Source organism: Pipistrellus hanaki, assembly GCF_964339955.1.
Source record: "Pipistrellus hanaki genome assembly, chromosome: 20".
Taxonomy (NCBI): domain Eukaryota; kingdom Metazoa; phylum Chordata; class Mammalia; order Chiroptera; family Vespertilionidae; genus Pipistrellus; species Pipistrellus hanaki.
This window is the reverse complement of record NC_140522.1, coordinates 12,205,561-12,232,612: the sequence shown is the minus strand read 5'-3', so window position 1 is coordinate 12,232,612 and position 27,052 is coordinate 12,205,561. Positions and strand designations below refer to the sequence as shown.

Genomic DNA, 27,052 nt, shown 5'->3' with positions numbered 1-27,052 from the left:
TTATTCCTGCATCTTCTCACTGGTGTCTTCCTTGTATTTCCCTCTCCTACCTGGCAAGGCTTGGCTTTACGTCCAAGGATCTTTTGTGGTCTTTGTCCTGCTTTAGCCTGGTGACCACCGCCATGCTGGGGTGAATGCCTGCATGGACAGTGGTTCCGTTAGCTTTCTCCCGCTGCGCTCGCTCAGTGTGCCTGGCATGTCTTCTGTAAACCGGGGCTACCTTGCCCATTTGATGCCCTTTGTAATGCCCTCGGACAACCTGAGCATCATCATCCTTTCGGATGCACGTGGACTGAACACTGTACTTCTGTCTCAGCTCTTTGGAAAGAGAAGACATAGCCGAAGCCGGTTTGGCTCAGTGGTAGAGCGTCGGTCTGCGGACTGAAAGGTCCCTGGTTCGATCCTGGTCAAGGGCATGTACCTTGGTTGCGGGCACATCCCCGGTAGCGGGTATGCAAGAGGCAGCTGGTCGATGTTTCTCTCTCATCGATGTTTCTAGCTCTCTATCCCTCTCCCTTCCTCTCTGTAAAAAATCAATAAAATATATTTTTTTTTAAAAAAAGAGGAAAGAAAAGACATAATCTTCCTTTGAATGTGGGAAGGTGCACGGAAATGCCCTTTATGGTTCTTGCTCCGGTCAGAAGTCACAAAGGGATTGAACTTGATTTTGACGGCCGGTGCTTCTACAGTGGCTGCAAAGGGGAAGGACAGAACACACGTCTTTAATTGTGTTTCTCTGCATTTGGAACGACAGAGGAATACAACTATCACAACGCAGCATCTGCAGAGGGTGAAATGGAAAATGCTCCCCAGGATCATTTCACAGGCCCAGCTCAGGACTCACAAGGCCTCTGCTTAGAGATCCCAGTGTTAAGGATGTTGATGCTTTTCACAGTATCTTCATTGCTTGCTAAGTCTACTTTTATTGTGAATAATAAATTATATATTGCACCAGTTAGCAATTACTGCTATTTCATAACAAACTACTTCAAAATCATGGCCCTGGCCCACTACCTCAGTGGTTAGAGCGTTATGCTCTTGACTGGAAGGGTTCGATTCCAGTCAAAGGCACGTACCTAAATTGCAGCTCCCCACCCTTAGGGGGTAATTGATGTAGCTCTCTCCAGCAATGCCTCTCTCCCCCCCCCCCCCTCTCTCTCTCTCTCTCTCTCTCTCTCTCTCTCTCCCCCTTTCCCTTTTCCCTTACCCCTACTCCTCCCTCCATTCCACTCTCTAAAATCAATAGGCATGATCATCTAGTGAGGATTAACAAAAATAATGATCATAATAAATAAATAAAAATACATATTATCTTTTAAAAAATGTGGTTTAGCACAACCATTTCTATAGCTCATGATACCAGAGCTAGCAGTTCAGGCTCTGCTTGCAGTTCTACTATGGCCTTCGTGCGCCTGCGGCTACCGATCAGCTTGGTCACACGCCCAGGGCCTCAGCTGGGACCACTGGGCTGGCTCAGCTCTGGGCCACGGAGCCTCACGTGCTCCAGCAGGCTAGCCTGGACTCGTTTACATGGCAACGGCAGGAGTCCCAGCAGGGTAGAAGCACAGCAGGCCTCCTAAAGCCTATGGCTGGAATTGTCTCACCATCACTTCTGCCGCATTATATTGCCAAAGCAAAATCAGCAGCCAGGCCTAGATTCAGAGAGTGGGAAAGTGGCCCTCACTTCTGCAGGAAGACACACTGTGGAGTGTGGAGCCCAGCCAGTGTGGCTCAGTGGTTGAGCATTGACCTATGAACCAAAAAGAAGTCACAATTCAACTTCTGGTCAGGGCACGTATCCTGGTTATGGGCTTGGTCCCCAGTGTGGGTGTACAGGAAGCAGGCAATCAATGATTCTCTCTCATCATGGATGTTTCTGTCTCTCTCTTTCCCTTTCTGAAATCAATTTAAAAAATATATTATTTTAAAAAGAGTGCAGAACCTGGAAATATGAACAATTGTAACCATGTTTTGCCACCTATCCTATATAATAAAGAGGGAATATGCAAATTGACCCTCACATCATCACAAGATGGCTGCGCACACAGCGGAGGCTGGGTTCCTGTAACACAAGATGCTGGGCCCTCAGCAGCGGTGGAGCTCCCATAATGAGCCATAACGAGTGATCAGCAGGGACATGAAGCTGCGTGCTGCCAGCCCATATCGGGGGACCTGAGGCTGCTTCCCCTGCCCGCCCAGCAGGGCTTATGGGGGAACCTCAAGCTCTGCCTCCCACCTGGCAGGGGTTGACGGGGTGGGCCACCTGGGTACAGATCTCACCCAATGGGGGTGGGGACAGTTAGGTCTGGGTCTCGTGCAATTTCAAGGTGCATGTGGGTGGGCTGGGACTTGACTTTGGGTCCCATGGTGTGCCCCTGACCGGAGGAAGATTTTCATATACATTTTACTAAATTTATTTCATCTCTTGCACTTCTATTACAGAGAAAGGGCAAATAGCAATATTAAAATCTTTCCTCTAATTAATTCCCTTTTAATGTGCACAAATTTTGTGCACTGGACCACTAGTCATATATAAACATTGTGTTTAAGAGGCACTGGTATGGTATTAAGGACACAAGAGATGATATTCAAAATATCAAAAGTATAGCCAGTATGGCACAGACACCACCCACCTAGATGACAGCTTAACAGGCACAAGAGTGTGTTTTGACGGAGCTAAAGGTGGTGATAGTAACAATGATATCTGGCTAGAAAGCCAGTAATACCCCAATCCTATACTTAGTCATGAGATTCATAAGATAGAGCAAGGCACCTGGTCACTGGTTGGCGCGCTGGTCCCATATTCTAGCAAAGTCCTCAAGTCACATCTGAACAGCCTCAACCCTGAGTGGGCCCAAGGCTTACTTCGTGTTTTTCCACCAGAAGCCTTTCCACTTGAGTCTCCGATGTTTTCTTTTCTTTTTAAAATATATTTTATCGATTTTCTACAGAGAGGAAGGAAGAGGGAGAGAGAGAAACATCGATGAGAGAGAAACATCCATCAGCTGCCTCCTGCACACCTCCTACTGGGGATGTGCCCACAACCAAGGTACATGCTCTATGACGGGAATCGAACCTGGGGCCCTTCAGTCCGCAAGCTGACGCTCTATTCACTGAGCCAAACCGGTCAGGGTGAGTCTTCGATGTTTCCACTCCTCTGCATGGGCAGGCCACATCCACCAGGTGTGAGGTAACAGATCCAAAGGGACAGACAGAGATGGTGGTGAGGGAAAGAAGTAGAGCGTGTCATGGACGCTGGCTGCCTCACCCTCCGATGAGAGAAGAGAGCCCTCGGGAAGGAGACACCGGCTTTATCTGGCTCTCTAGCTTCCTAGAGGGCAGGGCCCACAGGGAGTCCACCCTTGCATACCAAGTGCTTTAGCTCAGCACACTGGTCCCATCCCCTGAAGTACAGAGTGCCCAACAAGTTCTCCTTAAACCGGAATGTCTACATCAAAGCCTGGCCTGTGGTGTAAACTTAGAGGGTGGGGTGAAGAGGACCAGAGAGAAGACTAGAAGCCCATTCTATGCGCCAGTAAACGCTGAACAGAAAGCCTTCACGCTCAACTCTCTGAGCACAGCCTGAACTGTCAGGGACCCTGGTGCACTTAGGTGAGCAGTCGAGTCTGCATAAAGGATCGGTACACACTGTATTCCCGAGTATGGGTTGGGATTTTGTGGTTGCAAGCCCCAAAACCAACTCTAATTTTAAGACTTTGCTGGAAGCTTATGAGGTAGCTCACGAAATCAAAGGAAAGACAGAACCACAGGGACAGCTGGAAAATCTAGGCAGTAAGAGCTAATGGCCATTTCTTCCAGGTGCCCAAGACAGGATAAATCAGCTCATATATATATATATATATATATATATATATATATATATATATATATATATATATTGTTTTCAGAGAGGAAGGGAGAGAGAGAGAGAGACAGAAACATCAACAATGAGAGAGAATCATTGATTGGCTGCCTCCTGCAAGCCCCACACTGGGGATCTAGCTGGCAACCTGGCCATGTGGCCTGATCAGGAATTGAACCATGACCTCCTGGTTCATAGGTCAATGCTCAACCTCTGAGCCACTCCAACCGGGCAGCTCAAACATTTTTGATCCTTGGTATGATGATGCAAGAACCACATTTCAGGGAAACTGGCCAGCTCACGTGGTTTCATCGCATGCTCTTCCACTGGGCAGAGGAAAGCAGGGAGCCTAACCAAGGACTAATGTGGGGAGGGAGAATGAATTTCTCATATTTCAAAGGAACAGGAAAGGTTGCTGGGCCATCTAGAACAGCCACTGTAATATGGTTGTCCCTGCATCACTAAGGGTCTCAGCAAAGACGTGCAGTCAGGACAAGGGGACTGAGGTCTGTGGAGGCCTGGGGAGAAAGGTTTGCATATCAGAGGTTTGCTCGCAAGCAAGTTACTTGTTATCTCTAGGAATTAGTTAACCCTGGGAGGGGCAGTCCCCAGACAGAAAATAGCCTCTCTCTCTCTCTCTCTCTCTCTCTCTCTCTCTCTCTCTCTCTCTCTCGCATACCCACACCTTTCCCTCTCTTCTTTCCTCAAGTTGTGCCCCTTTGCCCTCTCCCCTAAGCTCCAAGGGCCCTCTGGAACTTGTTTTCTGTGCCCACACAGTCCAGCTGGCTCACTTTGTCACTTTTTCTACCTCTGTTATTTCCAAAAATAAACTTTGCTTTTTTTTTTTTTTTTTAAAGATACAGAAAATAAAACACAGTTAATACAACTATATTCTTTGGGCAGACATGAAGATAACAGATTTAAGTGCTATCAAGTGTGGAAAGAAGCCTTCAGAGCCCTGCTCCAATTTCTATTTTACTGACCATCCATATGCTACAGGCACGGTCTGTTGACACTCCTTCCGCTGCCCAGTCCCTTTTTCTTTCCTCTGGCCTCGCTTGTCATGCTCAAACTCTAGGGTTTCTTGAAACAGCAGCTACACCCACAATTATTGCATTACTCTGTTTCTAAATATATATCCAGGCACATTTTAATAATCTATTACAAGACTCTTGGTTATAGTATAGATTTATGGATATACGATCTTCCAAATTAATACCAACATATAATTAACTCCCAGTCGCTTAAAATGGTTAGTATGTGAAACTATTTCTGCTTTTTTTTCCCTCTACTTTTATGGTTCTCTGTCTCCACATTGCTTCAATTTCTCTACTACAATCATATTCTTATTTATTTTCTCTCCGTGCATTCTTGGGATATTTCTGCTCAGTAGACATGTAATACCAAGCTTCACTGTTTTATTAAATATATCAGACTCTGGATGGTGAGCCAGACGTTGCCAAAGGATGTGTTTCCTTTGTCTGTGTGGAGTATGCCAGCAGGCTCAGCAGAGTGATAGACTGTGTTTTTATTATGAACCGAATATGTGAGAACTGATCCTTGCAAGGACTGGATTGCCCTGTAGCTTTATGCCATCATCAAGGGAAATGTAAGCATTTTTTACTATATCCACAGATGAAGTGTATGTTTTCTTTGGCTTTTCTTCTGTTGAGTTTGGTTAATCCCATTCAAACCAGCAAATTCTGACTTAATATATAGAGATTCTCCTTTGCACAAAACCTTTAATATCTTGCCAAAACTGGTTGGCTCAGTGGATAGAGTGTCGGCCTGTGGACTGAAGGGTCCCAGGTTTGGTTCCGGTCAAGGGTATGTACCTTGGTTGCGGGCACATCCCCAATGGGGGGTGTGCAGGAGGCAGCTGACCGATGATTCTCTCTCATCGATGTTTCTAACTCTCTATCCCTCTCTCTTCCTCTCTGTAAAAAATCTATAAAATATATATTTTTAAAAATCTTTAATATCTTCTATTTACTGACACGCAACCCATCCCTCAGTTTCATTGTGTTCACGCAAACTGTGCTGATTCATAGCGAGCCGAACCAACTTGCATTTGCGATTCCGAGTTCTGTTTTTTGGTTTTCCACAGCAGTCCACGTGAGTTGGCTTTAGTAAATAGTGGTTATACAGATGGTTCTCAACACTTATGCCCATTGAAGTTATTTCGTGTTCATGTTTATGGAAAAAGAAATGGCTAATATTCACTCTCCACACTTTAATTCCACCGTATGCTCCTATGATTAGAAGTCTCTCCCTAAATTTCAAGTTTTTTGAAATCTGATTTAAACCCGGAAAAATCACTTTCTCCTTTGATTTCCCTTCCCCTGCATGTAAACGTTAATTAATGAAGTTACCGCAGGGCTCAGGGTGGGATTCGCTGGGAAATCACAGCGACGGGCTGCTGTGGGGGAGGGGAGGAGGCCGTGAGTAACGGTTTGCCTCAGCCTTCCTTCTCACACTCCCCCCACGTGCCCACAGTCCCGACACACTCAGAAGTCTTCTCGGTCTATGGCGTGGCCTTTCCCTGGGAAATCCAGTCATGTACTGCTCACTTCCTCGCTGTCTCAGTCTCCTAAATAAAGGCCTGGAGTGACTCGGCTCCTGTGATTCAGCTCCTCAGCAAACTGCGATGCGTTGAAAGGAAACTAAGTGAGTCGCGATGCTCTCCACAGCCATCGGCTCGAGGATGTCACCTCTGAAGTGATGTCGAGATCCTCCAGTCCAGTCTCTGCATTCTACAGACGAGAACACTGAGCTTTGGAAGCCTGGGGAGTCTGAGATTTTCCCAACATCTCGCAAGGGCAGATCTATAGAGTATATATCTATTTGTACAATTTCCAGAACATGCACTATTGATATTTATTTCATGGTCATTCATTTCTTTTATTATTTTTTATTTTATTTTTTAAAATATATTTTATTGATTTTTCACAGAGAGGAAGAGAGAGAGTTAGAAACAACCGATGAGAGAGAATCATCGATCAGATGCCTCTTGCACACCCCTTATTGAGGATGTGCCCGCAACCAAGGTACATGCCCTTTACCGGAATCGAACTTGGGAACCTTCAGTCCGCAGACGCTCTATCCACTGAGCCAAACCGGTTTTGGCCATTCATTTCTTTTTAAAAAGTGTCTTGCCAAAACCGGTTTGGCTCAGTGGATAGAGCGTTGGACTTTGGACTGAAGGGTCCTGGGTTCAATTCCGGTCAAGGGCATGTACATTGGTTGCAAGCACATCCCTGGTGGGGGCGGTGTGTGTGCAGGAGGCAGCTGGTCAATGTTTCTCTCCCATTGATGTTTCTGGCTCTCTATCGCTCTCCCTTCCTCTCTGTAAAAAAAAAAAAAAATCAATAAAATATATTTAAAAAAAAAATAAAAAGTGTCTTAACACCAATAGAGCATGGCTACTAGTGCTCATTTTCGAAGTCTCATAACACCACTAAAATAGCCAAAATTGTCTCATTTCCTTCTCAAAGGATTGCTCCCGAGGCTTGTGCCTTTAAGAAAGGTTTCTGAAAACATGGTTACTCAGAGGTGACAGCTAACGTGTCACACAGCACATCACAGGCAACGCAACAACTGGTGTGTCTGCCCCGCTCTGCCAGCTGCACACGAGTGAGGGTGTGTTACTCAGACAGAGTGTCCTGTGCTCCCAGCAGCAAAGGATCCTGGGAGGCGGCTGCCCACAGAGCAAACACTGCGATCCCCAGGAGAGCTACAACAACATTCCCACTGTCACATCCGTTCAACGCAATTAGTTCTTTTCCAAAAATTAAAAGAGAAAAGAAAGGACTCCTCCCCGCCCCCACAATGTGTTTCTAGTGGACTAACCACTGGACCTAGCTACTTGGCAATGGCCTCCGAACTGGAATCCTAGCGCTGGGGAAATGGATTGCCTCCCCGAGTTAAACTTTCCGTACGTTATAAGCCCTGGCTTTGGTTAGACGTGCGTATAATTTATAGATTTGTTACGTTGTGTTGAGGGAGTGAGGACATCGTAAAATGCTTTATTAGCAACCTGGACCAGGGCTGAGCTCATGTGTGCTGATTTACTGCAGGACTCCACCAACAAAGGCGGGGAAGGCACTGCGGGCCGCTGTACCGAGCAGGCCTGACTGTGGTAGGGACACAGTTTCCTTCGCTTCCCGTTGTCTGGAAGAACCAGAGTGAGCGTCCCTTTGTTCTCTGCTCCCACCAAGAGTAAATGCAAAAGAATCATAAGCCCTGGTGAGTTTGCTCCGTGGTTAGAGTGTTGGCCTGCACACTGAAGGGTCATGGGTTCAATTCACGGACAAGGGCAAATACCTGGGTTACAGGTTCGATCCTTGCCCGGTGGGGCGTGTGCATGAGGCAACTAATCAATGTATCTCACATCAATGTTTCTCTCTCTCTCTCTCTCTCTCTCTCTCTCTCTCTCTCTCTCTCTCTCTCTCCCTCTCTCTCCTTTCCTCCCTCTCTCTTTCCCTTCCACTCTCTCTAAAAATCAATAGAAAAAAATATCCTCAGGTGACGATTAACAATAAAAATAAAAAGTTAGCTATAAAGTTAACGTTAGCATGGAAAGGCTCAAGACAATGAGGTACCTCACAGGGTCAGAGTGCTTACCCTGGACCTACCAGGCCTGCGCTTCTGGAACTGTGAGGAAGACAAGGCGTGCCTCTCACCTTCGCTCATCAGGGTGCTCACCCTGGCCCCACCCGTCACCCTCAGGCTGCAGGCTGCTCATTGCCCCCCCAACACCCAACCCCTGTTCTGCTTGGTTTGACCCTCTTCTACTGCAATAGGATGTCAGTTCTGCCCCAGGTAGAGAAGGTGGCCACCCCTCCCTCCCACTCACACATACACCTTCCTCTCCCGCCACATCTGACTTCAGGGCACAGCTGCTCCACCCCAGGCTCCAAATCAACACTCCCCCCCCCCTCCCCCGGGAAGATCTCCATGGGCAGGACGTGTACCTGAAGAAAAGCATCAGTAAGCTTTACTGGGCAGACAGATGAGGCGCCGGAGTTGACCTCATACACTCCTGTCAGTTTTACTTTGGGAAAAGGAAGTTTAGTCTCCTTAGCCAAGTCACTCAAGTGAAGGTCAAAAAAGTTATTGTTTGTTTTAATATATATTTTATTGAATTTTTTTTTTTTTTTTTTTTTTTTTTACAGAGAGCAAGGAAGAGGCATAGAGAGTTAGAAACATCAATGAGAGAGAAACATTGATCAGCAGCCTCCTGCACACCCCCTACTGAGGATGTGCCCGCAACCAAAGTACATGCCCTTGACCGGAATCGAACCTGGGACCCTTCTGTCCACAGGCTGATGCTCTATCCACTGAGTCAAACCGGTTAGGGCAAAGTTATTGTATTTAAGTAATGACATTAAGCGTACTATGTAAGACCATACTACAGTCACTCATTTACTGAAGCCCTTCCTAGAAGAATTTGCTTTGGGTTTTAAGCCAGCATATTTGGATTGAACTTCCCCCCCACATGAAAAAAAAAAAAAATAGAGGTTTATAAAAATAGCTTCATGGGCCTGCAGTAAAACGACGGAGAAAGAAATATAATTTTTCCTATTGCAGACAGACGGTTGAGATTTTTTGGCATTTATGTCATTCAGAAAAATGATTGTTAGGAACTTCCAACTTGGCAGGAATGTACTCCCAATGGAGGAAGGGGGAAATCAAGCCAATCTGAAGTCATGAAGATTTAAAGAATGCATTTCAGAAGAAGCACTAAATTGGGGTTTTTGCAAGAACTTAGACCGAAGGCTTCCTGATTCAAAAAACTGTAATTTAGGGATTTGACTTCAGCAAAATTATCTTTTTTTTTTTTTTTTCATACACCTTCTACCTAACCCAGAAAAAATACATAATGTCATCAAAGCCTAAGGATTTCCATGGCAACATTCATTTGAACTTTCCAGCCATACGTTGGTTCTCTCTGTTTTCCCTTTGAAAGTCTTACAATATCATATCACATCACGGTTTGTGTTTTTAGGACATATAACAAACATATTAAATGTGCTATAGGGCTGAATCAACATAAGAACCTTAGCCCTGGAATTTCCTGGTTCTTGAATGTCTAAATTCGTAGCACTGCTGTGTTACACCGTGTATGGACAGTTTTATAAAAACAAGCACCGCCGAAACCGGTTTGGCTCAGTGGATAGAGTGTCGGCCTGCGAACTGAAGGGTCCCAGGTTCAATTCTGGTCAAGGGCATGTACCTTGGTTGCAGGCATATCCCCAGTAGTGGGTGTGCAAGAGGCAGATGATCAATGACTCTTCTCATCGATGTTTCTAACTCTCTATCTCTCTCCCTTCCTCTCTGTGAAAAATCAATAAAATATATATATATATTTAAAAACAAGCACCATTCTAGGTGTTGTCTTTTCAACTCGAAGTTCCTTCCACCAACTGGGACATGGTGGCCCTCGGAGACAGCCTGGGAGAAGGGTTCACACCAGCCAAACTGGACTCCAGTTGAGGTAGCACCCCGTGAGCTCTGAGACTGAGGCTCGTATTCATATTTGAGGAGGTCCTCCATGAAGTAATGCTGTTTTTCATATCATTATTGCTTCTTCCCACAGAAGGCTGTAATAAAAGCAAAGTAACATTAGTGACTCTTATGTAAAGGTCAAATCTTGGTGACACATGAACTCTCGATTTTCCCATGACCTTCCCCGATGCATATTAGATCCGAAGCTTGGTAGAACAGAGGAATTAAACTTGGTCTATCCTTACTGCAATGCCGTTGTAGTAGATAATAAGCAAAAATAAAATCAGGCCCTCACTGGTTTGGCTCAGTGGATAGAGCATCGGCCTGTGGACCAAAGGGTCCCAGGTTCGATTCCGGTCAAGGGCACGTGCCTGGTTGCAGACTAGGTCCAACGTGCAGGAGGCAGCTGGTCAATGGTTCCCTCTCATCATGATATTTCTCTCTCTCTCTTCCTCTCCCTTCCTCTCTGAAATCAATTAAAATGTATTTAAAAATAATAAATAAAATAAAATCAGAAGAGCCTCCTTCTCTTCTCCATTTGAACACTGCCTAAGGCCACCAGCACCATTTTGCCATAACAGACATGGTCAATGCAGATCCAGAGGGATGGCCCCCACAGCCACCTGCTTCTACTCTCACGTTTATTGTCACCTGGAGCTCCAACCACCCACATCCGGGAACCAGCTCCTGTTTCCGCAGGAGCTCATGCACGCCCCGGCCTGAGTAGAATGTTGCCTTAGAGTGGTTCTCCTTGCCATCTGATGCGTGCCGGTTCTGTCTGTTAACCTTCTGCTCTGCTCGGAAGTTCTGAGCAGGGAGGATTGGCACAGGTGGCGAGCATTTTGGCGATGAGTATGATCACAGTGATGGAGACGACTTCCCGATCATTCAACAGTGTTAGTGATGAGCCAGCCCCCGTACGAGGCACCGTCTGTTTTGCTGCAGAGTCTGTGTATGCGATGCAATTCCTTCCCACATGGACGGTAGATGGGGGGATATCAATACGATGAAGATTGCTTTGACTCATGTGATTTCCCCCAGCATGTCGGTATTTTGCAGCTCAGGGCACACTTACAGGCCAATGCCTGTAACATAGTACGTTATCTCAAAGCTGTGTAATAGCTAAAAAGCCAAGGGATGATGAGGAAGTAACCAGTATTCGCCATGGTGCCCATTCACCCCCTTTTCCTCCAGGAAGTGCTCCTGGGAAGTTTTCCTGGTCCTGGTGCCTTTTGCCCTCACCTCCCTCAGCAGCATCCCCGGGACCACACCTTCTTCCATCAGGCAGTCACGGCCTTTCCTTAAAGGCAAGACTTACATTTACTAAATATTTCTTTTAAAAATATATATATTTTATTGATTTTTTTTACCAAGAGGAAGAGAGAGGGATAGAGAGTCAGAAACATCGATGAGACAGAATCATCGATCAGCTGCCTCTTGCACACCCCCCACTGGGGATGTGCCCGCAACCAAGATACATGCCCTTGACCAGAATTGAACTTGGGACCTTTCAGTCCTCAGGCCGACGCTCTATCCACTGAGCCAAACGGGTTTTGGCTAAATATTTCTTTTTATAGGAGACAAGTAGCCCTGCACATGAATCCATGCACCAGTAGCTCACTGCCGCCCTCCTGTAGCTCCCCAGCCCCCCTTACAGCTTGCAGCCTTGCCCTCCTGCAGGTCCATGATCCGGTCACTATGGGGTCTGTTGGTATGCCTCACAGCCTAATGGATAATTAGCATATTCCTCTCTTATGATGTAGGATGTTTAACTGTGATAGTATTTAATTTAATTTATTTATTTGTTTATTTTAAAAGTGCCAATATTTATTTATTTATTTTAATATATTTTATTGGTTTTTTACAGAGAGGAAGAGAGAGGGACAGAAAGCCAGAAACATCGACCAGCTGTCTCCTGCACCCCCCCCACTGGGGATGTGCCTGCAACCAATGTACATGCCCTTGACCGGAATCGAACCCGGGACCCCTCAGTCCGCAGGCCAACGCTCTATCCACTGAGCCAAACCAGTTTCAGCTGTGATAGTATTTCATCAGGAGGGTATTGCTATTGTCAGTGCTTTGGTTATAAGGCTGCATACGTTCTGAGCGACCTACCCAGGCGCTGTGGTGGCCATAAGCGCTCTGACTTTGAGCGTGCACCTCTGCACCAGGAGTCGTCTCTGCACGGATCACAGAAACACCTGTTCTCCACCCATTTGGCCTCAGTCAGTGTTGCCACTGTTTTCTGGCAGAGCTATTAGCCGTGGAAAGGAGACTGAGGCTCAGAGAATGGAAGTAACTTGCCCCACATTTCATGGTTAGTGAGGAGGCAGGACGACGTTGGGTCACTATGTGTACGCCATTTGTCACCGGGCCTCACAGTGTCTATTCCAGTCCTCCCCCCAGGCTCACAGGGGACCGGAGCTGAAGGCACAGGCAGTGAGCACAGGCCCCGGGGCAGAGCCTGGGAGGTGGGCGGTGTCGGCCCTGCCATTCTCCAGCCCGAGAGTAGTTCCTTTTCTTGTGGGCCGTGGCCCAGAACTTTTTTTTGTTTTGTTCCAGAAAAAGGCTCCATAAAAATAAGTTAGCTATGTGGGTCAGCCAGAGCAGCCGCTGATAACGTCAGGAGGCTGTGGGGTGTGCAGAGGGAAAGGAAGCCGGGCTGAGCGCCCCGGCCCAGGCTTCACCCAGAGATAGAGGCCATTCCGGAAGGAGAACATAGGATGGGGACTCACATTTAAAAAACAATCCCTGACACGATGTTCTGCCATTCATTGCGTTCCTGTTAGAAATCAAATGAAGCCGAAACTGGTTTGGCTCAGTGGATAGAGCATCGGCCTGCGGACTGAAGGGTCCCAGGTTTGATTACAGTCAAGGGCATGTGCCTTGGTTGCGGGCACATCCCCAGTAGGGGGTGTGTAGGAGGCAGCTGATCGATGACTCTCTCTCATCGATGTTTCTAACTCTCTGTCCCTCTCCCTTCCTCTCTGTAAAAAAAAAATCGATAAAATAAAATAAAATAAGCCAAAACCGGTTTGGCTCAGTGGATAGAGCGTTGGCCTGCGGACTGAAGGGTCCCAGGTTCTATGCCGGTCAAGAGCATGTACCTTGGTTGCGGGCACATCCCCAGTAGGGAGTGTGCACGAGGCAGCTGATTGATGTTTCTCATCGATGTTTCTAACTCTCTATCCCTCTCTCTTCCTTTCTATAAAAAATCAATAAAATATATTTTTTTATAAAGAAAGAAATCGAACGTGACTTGAGGTGAGCACACTGCTCTTCTCACAGACGAAAAGGCCGCATTGTTGGAAGAAATTGTCTCGCTCAGCTCGATCCCATTTTCACTAAAATAAAATACATGCTCACAAAACCTCTGGATAGTGAACATCAAAATAGGAATGGTATTCATCTCTGAGTGGTAGAGTTATGGGTGTGTTTTATTTTTACTAATTTATATTTTACAAAATGTCTAAAATGAACAAGCTTAATTTTCTAAAAAGAAGTGATAAAAGTTACTCTTTTTTTGTTACTGCTGTTAATCATCATCTAAGGATATTTTTTCCACTGATCCTTAGAAAGGGGGTGGGGGGTAGAGAGAGAGAGAGAGAGAGAGAGAGAGAGAGGGAGAGAAACATTGATTTGAGAGAGACACATTGATTAATTGCCTCCTACACGCGTCCAGCCCAGGGCCAGGGATCAAACCTGCAAATGAGGTACATGCCCTTGACCAGAATCAACCCCAAGACCCTTCAGTCCATGGGCTGGTGGCTCTCTAACCACTGAGCAAACCTGCTAGGGCAAAAGTTACTTTCACCAACAAGTTTTAGGAGAACTTTGCAATTTTCTTTCCTAAACACAATTGATTTTGTGTTGGGAAAAGGCTCTGACAGTTTCTTGAATTAGATCTGTCTTTTCTATCACTCAGCTTCGCCACAGATTCATCGATTCCCCTCTCCCAGCCCAACCCACTCATTCATTTCAGCTTCTCAGGCCTCGGCGCCCCCTCCTCCCCATGCCTGCCGTCTCGTCCACACCTGCTGGCTGTGGTCCACCTGCACTGCTTCCCTTTGTGCTGTTGTCTCCCCACTTCCACCTCTCTCTCTCCCTCCCCCCTCCCTCCTTCTCCCTTCCTCCCTCTCTCCCCCTCCTTCCCTCTCTCCCTCCCCCCTTCCTCCCTCCCTTCTCCCTCCCCCCTTCCCTCCCCTTCCCTCTCCCCCCTTCCCTCTCTCCCTCCCCCCTTCCTCCCTCTCTCTTTCCCTCCCTCCACCCTCCCTCTCTCTTTCCCTCACTCCCGCCTTTCTCCCTCTCTCCCTCCCCCCTCCCTCTCTTTCCCTCTCTCTCCCTAGGCACCGCTGCTTCCCTGGCCACTGCCTCCTGGTACTGCCTCCAGGGTCCTCCTCCATCCCGCAATGCTTGTGTTCATACCTGCTTATGCTCCCATTACGGTTTTATGCTTTTTTTTTTGCTTGTTTCTCCCAGCATTGGCTATTTGCCCACTTCTAAGGAACCCATGCCATTTGGGCTTCCTGCCGGTGCCAACAAGGAGACAGATTCCTCCTAGAAAATTATGCACAAAACAACAGCACAAGTGTCCTGTTTAAGGTTTTCTGCTGCTTCCTCTCCGGCCTTCGCTGCAGCAGCGACGTGGGCCTCCCTGAGACCCCGGAGTCCCCGTGGACACGCAAAGGTTGGTACTGACTGTTTTCTCACCCTCCTGCTTCTCTCCGAATGCCCGTTCTGAGTGGATTACAGCAACATGGGGCCTAGCAGATCGCTGTCTGTGGCCAGGCCTCCATCGGTGAGTCCTCCTGGTGCTTATCTCCCGTCCCTGGGCACGAGGGCACCAGAGTTTGCATCGACTCCTGCTTTCCAGGTCAAAGGGAGCCTGATGCCATGTTTCCAGAGGTCAGTCTTGTGGGGGGCTGTTTCTCTGTTTTCCGCCACCCGCTCGGAAAGCGACAGGTTGCTGAGTGGAGGAGCTGGGGATTAAGAAATTAAAGGGTGGGGGCGGGGGGAGAGACCAAGACACAGAAATAGATTCAAGCTGGGACCCAGGTGGAGGCTGCCGCTCTGATGGAGAGACAGCCACACCCACCACCGTCAGCACAGCGCGTTTATTTATTTCCAGAGGGGGGGTTAAGGTCAAAGGAGTTTGGGTGTGCCCAGGTCCTATTCATTCCTCATTCCTGGGATTTAAATCCAGACCTGGGTAAGTCAAGGTCCTATTCGCTCCTCATTCCCAGCACCTGGATAAAGATAAGAAATCTGTACTGATCATCCTCTCCCACACTTTGGGGAAACCTGTTCCCAGGGCGTGGCTCTGCCAGCGCCTTGAGCTCAGCTGATGGTAATGAAAGGTCATCCCTGTGCATTCCCAGGGGGCCCTCCACAGCCTGACGTTCTGCTCCCACAGGTGATGCGAATGTCAGGCCTGGTGTCAGAGAGAGAAGAGTCAGCGCAGCCTCGTGGCCAGGCAGGGCCGGTGTGTATCCCTTGGCCTCGTAGATGCAAGTTCTTTTCTTTCTTGGTGGCCATGAGCCAGTTCACATTCAACACGCGCCCGTCCCAGAGACGGTGCTGTACCCTCCGGGGGAGACGCGGCACCGGGCACAGCAGCTGCACGGGCGGCCCCGCCACCCCCGGCCCGGGTGCGTGGGGTGCGATGGAGGCGCTGCCCTTGCATCCCATGCCCCACCCCCCATCCCCCACGGAGCTCCTGGGGCTGCATCATTGCTGCTCACTTACTCTCACGGGCTCCTCCGACTGATAGACCCTCCCTTCCCCCAACTGGTGGGCGGAGAATGACGTAACTGCACCTGCCGCCTGGACATTCCTGAGCACCTAACCAGGCACCTTATATGGACTGTACACTGACCCACCCATCAGCACCTGCCAAATACCCTAAGCCCTTGATTCCTAAGTCCCTAAGTGCCTAATCCCGTGCCTTATATGAAGCCACCAATCCGTGCCGAGCACCCTAAACCCCGCCCCTTCCCCTTCCTCCCCTCAAAAAGCGTGGTCCCCTCTGCACGTGCTGTTGCTCTCCTCTTGTGAGGCAGCCCAGCGGGTCCTTCTCTTCTAGTAAGGCCTGTGTCCTGGTTCTCGGCCTCTGTCTCACCTTTCACCGACCATAGCAGCTCTTACTCCACAGACCAGGTGCCCAGTGTCAGGGTTCAGCCCGCAGCTACGTATATTCCCCCCCATTATGCACGTGGAGACTGAGACCACAGCCACCGACCCGCCCTCAGATGCACTGGGGCAGGAATCCATGGGTCACCTGGCCTCTAGGTTTCTACTGTCCCTGGGAGATTCGGGTGTTTTGAGTCCCCGATATCCAGTCGCCCTGACAGGCCTGGTCTTCCCCTTTTCCCTCTATTTACTTCTCTGGCACATGGCCACAGGTCCTGCTAGCACCGTGGTTGGCAAACCGTAGCTCTTGAGCCACATGTGGCTCTTTGGCGCCTTGAGTGTAGCTCTTCCACAAAATACCACAGCCTGGGCGAGTCTATGTTGAAGAAGTGGCATTAGAAGAAGTTTAAGTTTAAAAAATGTGGCTCTCCAAAAAAAAAATTCAATCATTGTACTGTTGGTGTTTGGCTCTGCGGACTAATGAGTTTGCCGACCACTGCTCTAGAAAAGGAATGGGGCATAATAACCGCATAACCTGTCGTGGCACCGCAGGGTCCGTTCCCCAGGGGACCTTGCTGTCCTCCAATCGCGATGGCCTTTGGAGGCGAGAACCGCCCCCCACAGGGAAACTGGGGCAGAGGAAGAGGATGGTGATCAGGAGGAGAGGATGGTGATCAGGAGGAGAGGATGGTGATCAGGAGGAGAGGATGGTGATCAGGAAGAGGATAGTGATCAGGGGGAGAGGATGGTGATCAGGGGGAGAGGATGGTGATCAGGGGGAGAGGATGGTGATCAGGGGGAGAGGATGGTGATCAGGGGGAGAGGATGGTGATCAGGGTGAGAGGATGGTGATCAGGGGGAGAGGATGGTGATCAGGGTGAGAGGATGGTGATCAGGAGGAGAGGATGGTGATCAGGGAGAGGATGGTGATCAGGGGGAGAAGATGGTGATCAGGGGGAGAGGATGGTGATCAGGGAGAGGATGGTGATCAGGAGGAGAGGATGGTGATCAGGGAGAGAGGATGGTGATCAGGGAGAGGATGGTGATCAGGGGGAGAAGATGGTGATCAGGGGGAGAGGATGGTGATCAGGAGGAGAGGATGGTGATCAGGGAGAGAGGATGGTGGTCAGGGAAGAGGATGGTGATCAGGAGGAGAGGATGGTGATCAGGGAGAGGATGGTGATCAGGGAGAGGATGGTGATCAGGGGGAGAAGATGGTGATCAGGGGGAGAGGATGGTGATCAGGGAGAGGATGGTGATCAGGAGGAGAGGATGGTGATCAGGGAGAGGATGGTGGTCAGGGAGAGGATGGTGGTCAGGGAAGAGGATGGTGATCAGGAGGAGAGGATGGTGATCAGGGAGAGGATGGTGATCAGGGAGAGGATGGTGATCAGGGGGAGAGGATGGTGATCAGGGAGGGAGGATGGTGATCAGGGAGAGGATGGTGATCAGGGGGAGAAGATGGTGATCAGGGGGAGAGGATGGTGATCAGGGAAAGGATGGTGGTCAGGGAAGAGGATGGTGATCAGGAGGAGAGGATGGTGATCAGGGAGAGGATGGTGGTCAGGGAGAGGATGGTGGTCAGGGAGAGGATGGTGATCAGGGGGAGAGGATGGTGATCAGGGAGAGGATGGTGGTCAGGGAGAGGATGGTGGTCAGGGAGAGGATGGTGGTCAGGGAGAGGATGGTGGTCAGGGAAGAGGATGGTGATCAGGAGGAGAGGATGGTGATCAGGGAGAGGATGGTGATCAGGGAGGGAGGATGGTGATCAGGGAGAGGATGGTGATCAGGGGGAGAAGATGGTGATCAGGGGGAGAGGATGGTGATCAGGGGGAGAGGATGGTGATCAGGGAGAGGATGGTGGTCAGGGAGAGGATGGTGATCAGGGGGAGAGGATGGTGATCAGGGAGAGGATGGTGGTCAGGGAGAGGATGGTGGTCAGGGAGAGGATGGTGGTCAGGGAGAGGATGGTGGTCAGGGAAGAGGATGGTGATCAGGAGGAGAGGATGGTGATCAGGGAGAGGATGGTGATCAGGGAGAGGATGGTGGTCAGGGTGAGAGGATGGTGATCAGGGGGAGAGGATGGTGGTCAGGAGGAGAGGATGGTGATCAGGAGGAGAGGATGATGATCAGGAAGAGAATGGTGATCAGGGACGGAGGAGCCGTGTGGTGGAAGGATGACTGGAATCCGGGGACTAGAGAGAGCACCAGGAAATGGGAAGTGGTGATCAGCGTCAGAGTCGTGAAAGTGAACGTTCTAGAGGGCTTGCAATTACTAGGAAGTCTAGGCTGTGACCAAGGGAGCGGATGAGTGGAGTAGGCCAGAGGTCACTGAAGGGAAGAATGGGGGAGGCAGGGCTGGCTGATGCTGTGTGTGCTGTCAGCAGACGCGGAGCAGGAGAGAGTGACGGGAACCAGGGCATTTCCCTGCTGCCGCTGTAACCAATTCCACACACTTGGTGGCTTCCAACAAACCTCACATCAATCCTGTGAGGCTGGCGGGAGGTGTCGGCAGGGCAGGTCATTTCTGGGGGCTCCACGGCAGGACACCTCTCCCCCCCCCCCCCGCCCCCTTTCTCCCATCCTCAGAGGCAGCCCGCACCCCTAGGCCGTGGCTCCTTCCTCTCAGTGGCTTCCCTCCCACCTGTGTCTCTGTCTGACTCCGATCTGCCGCCTCCCTCACCCCAGGACCCAGGGGCAATCTCGCCTCCAGGTCTTTCCCTCCGCCCCACCCGCAGTCCCCTCGGGCCCTTCCCCAGCTCATGTGTTTGGGGGGTGAGGACACAGACGTCTCGGGCAGGGGTGGGGCCTTGTCCCCGGCATTCCACAGCAGCAATATACCCCCACCCCCACCCCCACCCCCCACCCCGAGAAGACTCCCCATTCTGGCCTTTCCACCTCACCCCGAGCTGGGCTGATAAATGTCCCTTCGGGTCGCCATCGTGCCTTCCAGGAACACTCACCCCTGCTTTAGAGGATGTGCCTTCCTCATGGAGCGTGATGCATGTCTTTCAGAGTCTCCCCCCACTCCCCAAGGCTTCCCCCCCACCACTATTTATTTATTTATTTATTTATTTATTTATTTATTTATTTATATTAAATTATTATCTGTACCTATTTTAACATTGCCCCCCCCCCCTGGTACATACCCTCCCTCCCCAAAGTTTTGTGTCCATTGGCTGTACTTATATGCATGTATACAAGTCCTTCGGTTGATCTGTTATCTCCCCCAGATCTCCCTACCCTCCCAGCTGTAATTTGACAGTCTGCTTGTTGCTTTACTGTCTTTATATCTGACTTTTGGTTCATCAGTTTATAATGTTCTTTAATATCCATAAATGAGTGAGGTCATGTGGTGTTTCTCCTTCATTGACTGGCTCATTTCACTCAGCATGATGTTCTCCAGTTCCATCCAGGTTGCTGCAAATGATGAGAATTCCTTCTTTTTTATGGCAGCCTCGTATTCCATTGTGTAGATGTACCATAGTTTTTTGATCCAATCATCTGCTGACGGGCACCTAGGCTGTTTCCAGATTCTGGCTATTGTAGATTGTGCTGCTATGAACATAGGGGTGCATATATCCTTTCTGATTGGTGTTTCTAGTTTCTTGGGATATATTCCTAGGAGTGGGAGTACTGGGTCAAATGGGAGTTCCATTTTCAGTTTTTTGAGGAAACTCCACACTGTTCTCCACAGTGGTTGCACCAGCTACTCCCCAAGGTTTGCGTGCACACGGCAGCCAGGTGGTCAGTGGCTCACCCCAGGGCAGGACTGCTGGCCCCAGGTCCTCTCTGTGTCCGCGGTGCCAGCCAGGCCACCGGACACCTGTGCTCAGTGAACCTTTAAAAATGATGGGCTCTTTAACAGAAACTATGCAGGCCAGACGGGAGTGGCAAGAAACATTCAAAGTGATGAATACCGAGAACCTACAGCCAGATTACTGTGTCCAGCAAAATTATCATTCAGAATTGAAGGGCAGATAAAGAGCTTCACAGATAAGAAAAATCTAAAGTATTGATATAATAGAATCAGGGGCAAAGAAAGGGAGTGGATTGATAATTATCAGGGGTAAAGGGGTGTGGGGGGTGCAGGAAGAGACTGGATTAAAATCGTACACCTATGGATGAGACAATGGGGAAGGGGGGAGGGCAGAGGGTGGGGCGAGAACCTGTGGAAGGGAGCTATGGGGGAGAAAAGGAGAAACAATTGTAATAATCTGAGCAATAAAGATTTTTTTTTTTTAAATGATGGGCTCAGGTGCATTTAGTAACAGAAGCAGCTTTTCTAAGGGACCCTACACACAGGAAGGACCCATTGTCATGGTCCCGCCAACGCTGAATTAATACACCCTTTTTTTAAAAATATATATTTTATTGATTTTTTACAGAGAGGAGGAGAGAGGGATAGAGAGCTAGAAATGTCGATGAGAGAGAAACATCGACCAGCTGCCTCTTGCACACCCCCTAATGGGGATGTGCCCGCAGCCAATGTACATGCCCCTGACCAGAATCGAACCTGGGACCTTTCAGTCCGCAGACCGACGCTCTATCCACTGAGCCAAACGGTTTCGGCTTAATACACCCTTAACAGAGCCACAGATCGTCTTACTGAGCTGCACGCTGGTCCCTCGGATGTCTGCACCAACTGCTGGGCTCTTGCCTGCTCTGTGTTTCTAAATCCCCGCCCACAAAGACCTTCATGTAGGGGCACGTGGACATCAAAGTTGGCGGTGCTTCTGCCAGGGCTGCAAGGTTTTTTTAGAAATTATTTAGGGAATTTAGATTGGGTCATGTCTCCAGGGAAACTGGCTGAATTTAAAACGAACCTACCCTCCATCTCTCATTCAATCACAATTAGAGGCTGATAAAAAAAAAAAAAAAAAAACACAGCCACCGTCATACAGAAAATTGAATCTCTCAAAAGCAAGCTGTCAAAGTAACAAGTAATATACACAAAAATCAACTGTAGACACATTACATGTATATGCTTATACTAACTATTACCTCAAAGAATCAGATGGTAACAGATTCCAATGAAGATTTAAAAAAATATGCCGAAGCAGCTGCCAGGCTGGGAGCTGCCAGGCCCGGAGCAGCCGGGTCTGGTGCGGCCAGGCCTGGAGCAGCGGCTGCCAGGCTGGGAGCGGCCAGGCCTGGAGCAGCCGGGTCTGGTGCGGCCAGGCCCGGAGCAGCGGCTGCCAGGCTGGGAGCGGCCAGGCCCGGAGCAGCCGGGTCGGGTGCGGCCAGGCCCGGAGCAGCAGCAGCCAGGTCCAGAGCAACTAGGTTGGGAGTGGCGGTGACCAGACCCGGAGCAGCTGGTTGTGGAACGAACCAGAGCAGCAGAGGCCAGGCCCGGAGCAGCCAGGCCAGGAACAGCTCGCTCCTCGCCTGCCCCTGCCCCACGGCTGCCTCTCAGACGTGGCTGGAAACTTTTGTGGGAACTTGAGGGTCTGCTGAATCAAGTGATGAAGGCTTAGATCTGGATGTGTTGAGTTAGTATAGTGCTGGGGTGTTGATCTGTGAGTGCCTTGTGCGGGGCCTGAATGAGGCTGGTTGACCTATTTGGAAATGTCTTTTGTGTGAAGTGTATCATTGGGCATGTGGTGATATTATTGATATGAGAAAATGCTAAGTAACTGATTTACTATCTGAAAAGGGATTTACTATCGGGGAAAGGGAGGGAGGAAGAGACTGAACATAAACTGCACCTATGGATGAGGACAATGGGGGATGGGGAGGGGGCGGAGGGTGGGGTGGGAACCTGGTGGAGGGGGGAAGAAATGAGGAACCTTTGTAACAATATGAACAATAAAGATTGATTAAAAAAAAAAAAATACGCCGAAACCGGTGTGGCTCAGAGGTAGAGCGTCGGTCTGCGGACAAAAAGGTCCCAGGTTCGATTCCGGTCAGGGGCATGTACGTTGGTTGCGGGCACATCCCGGGTAGGGGGTGTGCAAGAGGCAGCTGGTCGGTGTTTCTCTCTCATTGACGTTTCTAACTCTCTCTTTTCTTTCCTCTCTGTAAAAAATCAATAAAAATATATCTAAAAAAATATATTTTTATTGATTTTTTTTACAGAGAGAAAGGGAGAGGGATAGAGAGTCAGAAACATCGATGAGAAAGAAATATCGATCAGCTGCCTCTTTCACACCACTACTGCGGATGTGCCCGCAACCAAGGTATGTGCCCTTGACCGGAATCAAACCTGGGACCCTTGAGTCACAGGCCAACGTTCTATCCACTGAGCCAAACTGGTTAGGGCTCCAGTGAAGGTTTTGATGCCTACAGTTAGATCTCGGTGAAATCAGTTGCTGGGACACGGAGTCCATTGCTGGTCTTTGTCAACAGAATTAGCAAAGCATGAGTCACACTTTATTTGTTTATTTATTTTACTTTTTTTATTATTAAATTATTATCTGTGTACATAGTGAGTCATGCTTTAACTATACGGGCTACTATGGTCAACTATGCGGTCCCGCGGCTGGGGGTGTATCTGTGTGGATGACAGAGAGCTGCATCATAATCCACCCCCAGAGCTGGTCAGCCACCCCATGGGGAATCCCAGAGGAGTTCCGTCATCAGCAGGGACCAGATGCCACCTTGACCTCTGAGTCTCAGTCCTTAACCAACAGGAGGGGTATTTCCCCTCCGAGTGTAGACAGAGGTCTGCCTGTCCCACTTGCACGTGACAAACTAGTATCCTGGAGACTTCTTCAAAACTCCTAGCCTATTTCTTCTCAACAGAAAACGGGGCCACAGTTTCTAAATTTCGATTTTATGTGATGAGCAAACCAGCTTCAGGCCTGGGAGGGGCCCTGAACACTGTGCTTCTGTTTTAGTTCAACAAGAAAACAATGCAAAACAGCCCAAGGCTATTAGCAGCATTTATCAATCATTCATCAGTCTTCTACCAGAGCCATCCCCAGAGCCAACTGCGCTGTCCTAATATAGACACAGAGAACCCGTGTAACTATGGGGTACCATTCTACCCTGGCCGGTGTGCCTCAGTGGATAGAGCATGGGCCTGCAGACTGAAGGGTCCCGGGTTCGATTCCAGTCAAAGGCACATACCCGTGTGGGCTCAATCCCCAGTGTGGGGCATGCAGAAGGCAGCCGATCAATGATTCTCTCTCATCATTGATGTTTCTATCTCAATCCCTCTCCCTTCCACTCTGAAGTCAATAAAGATATGTTAATTTAAAAAATCAGAATGGGTCCCCCTGTGTGGCTCAGTGGCAGAAGGAGGTCACTGTTGGGTTCCTGGTCGGGGCATGTGCCTGGGTTTCAGTCTCAAGCTCCAATGTGGGGCGTGCAGGAGGCAGCCGATCAATGGTTCTCTCTCCTCATTGATGTTTCTCTCTCTCTTCCACTCCCTTCCTCTCTAAAATCAACAAAAAAATATTTTTAAAAAATCAGAATGGGGCTGGGTACCTGCCCAGAGAGATACATGCACATGAATAGGGGCATGTACAAGGGTGTCCATGGGGGTGTTGTAGGGGAAAGCTGGTGAAAGAGGTCGGATTCCTTCTGGGGAAGAGGTGGCTGGATGGCCATGAGGGGGCTCCTGATGAGGGGGCTCCCGGGGTGCTCGGCCGCGTCCTCATTTTAAAAAAAATATATTTTATTGATTTTTTACAGAGAGGAAGGGAGAGGGACAGAGAGTTAGAAACATCGATGAGAGAAAAACATCGATCAGCTGCCTCCTGCACACTCCCTACTGGGGATGTGCCCACAACCAAGGTACATGCCCTTGACCGGAATCGAACCTGGGACCCTTCTGTCCACAGGCTGATACTCTAACCACTGAGCCAAACCGGTTTCGGCCGCGTCCTCATTTTTGATCCAGGGGCTGATTCCACAGGTGTGCTCACTTTGGGGGAATGTATTGAACTGTGGTGATGTGTTCTCACTTCTGGATGTCTGTTGCACTTAAAGTGAGAATTTTTTAAAAGATACAAAGACGCTTTCCCAACGATGGCGGTTGGGGGACAGCACATCGCAGTGGACAGCGCATTGCCTCCTCCCAGGAGCCTTCCAGAAGCATGCTCTCCGCCCCTCCCAACCTCCGGCACCGGAATCTGGATGTTAACAGGATCCCAGGTGACTTGATGCCGCACACGGGGAAGTGTCAGAGGGGTGGGGTGAGGGAGGCCCGGGCCCTGTGGCCGCCAGAAGAGGCAGTCCTCACCCCGACCTGCTCAGCTGCCCACGGAGCTCAGACCCTGAGGTCCTGGGGCACCCGCTTGTCAGAAACAGCGGTGAGAACCTCAGCTCTCCTCCCCACCGAACTGAGAGCTTCCATTTTCGCGAGGAGCCGTGATTGGCTGGAACCAGGACAAAAAGAGGCCCGCGTTCCCGGCCAGGAAAGTGCCGCTGTGATGCCACCGTCGTTCAGGAAGATAAATGGTGGCTCCGGCTGGGACAAAGGAAACTAGGGCAGCTCGGGAGCACCTGGGAGAGCCGTGCTCCGCAAATAATTAGCGGCTAATTTTAGCCCAGCAGCTTACCTATTTTTCTCTTCATTATTCAGTAAAACTGAGCGCCAACGTTGTAACATTGGGCCCTGCGGACGAGACTCCAAAATAGCACTGACGGTCCCATGATGCCATCCCACGTGCTCGCCACAGAGCGGGGCCTGAGCGGCAGCTCAAGTGTGAAGAGGCACACCCTCCTCTTCCTTCTGGGAGTCATCCCGGCCCTCCCCAGGATTGTGCTCCTCCAGAATGTCTGCTCTTTTAAAAGTGGGGTCATCAAGAAATGAACTCCCCGTGCTAATAATCCATCACACCACGGGGAGATGATGATGTCTCGCTTTGTATGGATGCCCTCCTTAATTTATCTTTGAGCCACAAAAACTGTTTTAACATTTATTTATTTATTTATTTATTCATTCATTCATTTTACATCGATGAGAGAGAAACATTGAACAGTTGCCTCCTGCATACCCCCCACTGGGGATGTGCCCGCAACCAAGGTACATGCCCTTGACCAGAATCGAACCCAGGATCCTTCAGTCCACAGGCCGACGCTCTAGCCATTGAGCAAAACCAGTTAGGGCAAAATATATTTTATTGATTTTTTTACAGAGAGGAAGGGAAAGGGATAGAGAGCTAGAAACATTGATGAGAGAGAAGCATTGATCAACTGCCTCCTGCACACTCCCCACTGGGTATGTGCCTACAGTCAAGGTACATGCCCTTGATCGGAATCAAACCTGGGACCCTTTGATCCGAAGGCCAATGCTCTTTATACACTCAGCCAAACCCGTCAAGGCTTAACTTATTATTTTTAAATGGTTTTTTTTTTTAATGAAATGATTATCTGTGTACATATTTTACCATTGCCCCCCCTACATACCCACCCTATCCAGAGTTTTGTGTCCATTGCTTGTACTTATATGCATGTATACAAGTCCTTCGGTTGATCTCTTATCTCCCCCAGATTATTTTTAAATGTTTGTATTGATTTTTTTTTTTAGAGAGATAGGAAGGAAGAGGGATAGGAAGATAGAAACGTCGATGAGAGAGAAACTGATCAGTTGCCCCCTGATGGGGATCGAGCTAATCCCCCCCCCCCCCCCCCGGGCATGTGCCCTGACGGGGAATGGAACCCGTGACCTGTTGGTTCATGGGTCAGCGCCCACCACTGAGCGACACCTGCTGGGCTAAACCGTGTTACCTAGAAGGCTCCATCGCTAACTCATTTGCTTTGTGGTCCACTCTGACACGGAAGCGCTTCTCCTCCTGGGTTTGTGGCTCTTGAACCTCACGGCCCCGGAGCCTGTACTTCTGACTCCTCAGGATTTCCACACGCCATCACCGCCGCTGAGAGGGAAAGGCCATTTTGTGGTCCCCAGACGCCTTTTCGGATTTTCCAGTCACGCTGCATTTCTGTTCCCAATAGTGAAGGCGAAGGACCCCCTCCCTGAAAACGGCGGCCCCTCTCCCACCGTCCAGGCTGCTTCGGTATCTTCCTCCAAATTACTGATAAAGAGCTGGCCCGAGGGTGTCCTGGAGTGGATAAGGAATCGCTGATAAGCACTGCTTGGGGATTTTGATAGCGTTACCAGTTTCTGGCTTAGAATGTCGTGTGACACAGAACCAAAGGCTTTATCCACGTGGGCGGCTTCCCTGTGCCCCACCCTCCCCCCCTCCCCCCAGCACCTACATCCTGTAGCTCTAGCCCAGAAGGAAATAACATTGGGCTGCAGAATCCTTCTACCAACCCAAGCCCTGGCATTACAAATGTAAGGAAATAAGACCGTTTCCCTGTGCCTGAGCCCAGGCCTCTGCAGCAAACCCGCTGGCTTCTGAGCAGGTGCAGTGCGGGGACCGGAGAGCAGGCTGAGCATTGGCAGCCCGCATTCGCCAGGAAAAGGCAGGAGTGACCGGCGATCTGAGCTCACCGGGGTCTGAGGACAACGATCCAGAGGACAGGCAGCCCCCTGGTGAAGTCCCACCTCCGGCCCCACTGCCACTCGGCAGCCGGCTGCCTCCGAACAGGCTGCCGCAGGGAAGCTCCCGATGTTGTATCTAAAACAGAATCGCACACCAT

General features: G+C 49.5%; 1 pseudogene across 1 annotated transcript; it reads right to left on the bottom strand.

Moving 5' to 3' along the window:
- LOC311614031 (large ribosomal subunit protein uL24-like) lies at positions 1-27,052 on the bottom strand (annotated as a pseudogene). The gene is made up of 3 exons: positions 26,904-27,052; positions 578-736; positions 1-338 (listed from the first exon to the last, which is right to left on the bottom strand). The product of its transcript is annotated as a large ribosomal subunit protein uL24-like (transcript).